The sequence below is a fragment of the Austrofundulus limnaeus genome, unplaced genomic scaffold (genome assembly GCF_001266775.1).
Source record: "Austrofundulus limnaeus strain Quisiro unplaced genomic scaffold, Austrofundulus_limnaeus-1.0 Scaffold182, whole genome shotgun sequence".
NCBI classification, from domain to species: domain Eukaryota; kingdom Metazoa; phylum Chordata; class Actinopteri; order Cyprinodontiformes; family Rivulidae; genus Austrofundulus; species Austrofundulus limnaeus.
In genome coordinates this window covers 703,726-705,707 of record NW_013952584.1, presented here as the reverse complement: position 1 = coordinate 705,707, position 1,982 = coordinate 703,726, and positions in this window count along the sequence as shown.

Below are 1,982 nucleotides of genomic sequence, written 5' to 3'. Positions count from 1 at the left end.
ATATTATTTTAAGCTCAGTCTTGATTAAAATTAATACTCACATTTCTATAAATGATTATATTTTTTACATAATAGTTTCAGAATGTTCTTCTTCAGTAAGATATAATGCATACTTTGCAATGCTTGACGTAGACTCGAATGAAATTGCTTCACTYTGGAGTCTAATGCTCACTGAGGGAGGGGGAAGAATCACTTGTCAGCAAAATGTTAACGTTCCTCATTACTGGTGTGGAGTTGGAAATGGCACATGAAATAAAGCATCTCTTTCTACTGTCTGTGAGCTACAGCTGTAGCACCATGTTGGAACGTGCAGAGGTGGGGGCAAATGGCGAGAGGGGTGTGGTGTTGAATTATGGGTATGATCCCAGTTGTACCGTAGGTGTGCTCAAGGCTTATGTCCCTGTGCGATATATTTCTTCTTCTTTCATCACAGCTTCACGGTGCACACCTCATACATGTAAAGCAGCCTTTTGATGGAAAGGGGGGCAAAGAGCAAAAAGAGTGTCATATTGGAGGATGGGACTGGGGGTCGTCAGGGACTAATTCAGTTTTATTTATTCTGACAATGCTGACTGATAACATGTGTTGGTTTTCGGCAGCCTGCTTTTACCTGACAGCTTCTTTTTTATGTTAGCATTTTTCCACGGACAAGCTTAAAGGAAATAAAATTTCAAAAGTTTAAATGCTTTTATTTTTTTGTCAATTTTTTCCTACAGGGCTAAAGCAGGCAAACTATCACAAAAATGGCAATAATGTTACACCAGATGCCCTTTGTGATGCAACCTGAGCTCACTCTAACAGTCCTTAGAATTACAAGTCCTTAGCACTGACCACTAAATAACAGTCCCCAAGGACAAGAGATAAAGGGGCTGATTTATCAAGATCCAAAACAACGAGCGCTAAGATGCTGGGCAAACAAAAAAATTGCACATGATATTAATTGGCGTGTTGCAGGTGATCTACTAAGATTGCGTGTGCAAATGATAGCAGGTGAAAAAGTGGTGTGGACCGCACTACTGAAAAGAGGATTTAACGTGTGCTAGCTATCACCATGAAGGCAAACCAGATGCAAGAAAATGCAGTGAAGTTTTTTCCATAGAACAAGAAGGGCTGGGTATTGTTAACAACCTCACAATTCAATTCAATTTTGATTCTATATTGCTTTAATTGCTTTGATATCAATTTCACAATAAGAAGACATACACAAATAATTTATTAGAGTCCTTGTGGATAATTTTTGGATATTAATTATCTTACTAATATAAACAGAAATTATATAATTAACATTTTTGAAAAAAAAGAAAGAAAATCAAGCAGTATCACAATATTACAATAATATAATATAAAGTGCAAAAATAAAAAAACTGACAAACCGGCCAGGGGAGCAAATGGATTTGGAGGATTTTCTGAGTTGATGTTAAATTGAAAAAAAAAAATTGCAATGTGTTTATGAATCCATATCAGGGCTCTAGAGTGTGACTAATTTGGTTGCAAATGCGACCTTATTTTTTAATAGTGCGCCTTAAAAATATTTCTAGTCGCCCTGGTGCCCCAGTCGTTCGAAGAGGAGGGGGTGGGGGGGTGCAGTTACCCGCTGAAACAAAAAGTCTCCATGTCCCGTAATAAAGCTATCTAGCAGTATGAACACAGCGCTTCACCCCACCTCTACACCYCATGTACGCATGCACACATGCACACATAAAGGCCAAACTACAGGAGTTGCCCTTCTGAGGGGCAGATGTCRTTTAAAAGACCATGAAATGTTTTGGATGTTTATAAAATGTTCAACCCTTAAACATTTGCACTTAAAATTTAGAGTTTCTTTCAGTTCATTTATCGTGATGTTTAAGTTAAAATTTCAGGTCATACAATCACTTTAAAATTACTTTTCAGTAAGTTACAGTGGGGAAAATAAGTATTTAGTCAGTCACCAATTGTGCAAGTTCTCCCACTTAAAAAGATGAGAGAGGCCTGTAATTGAC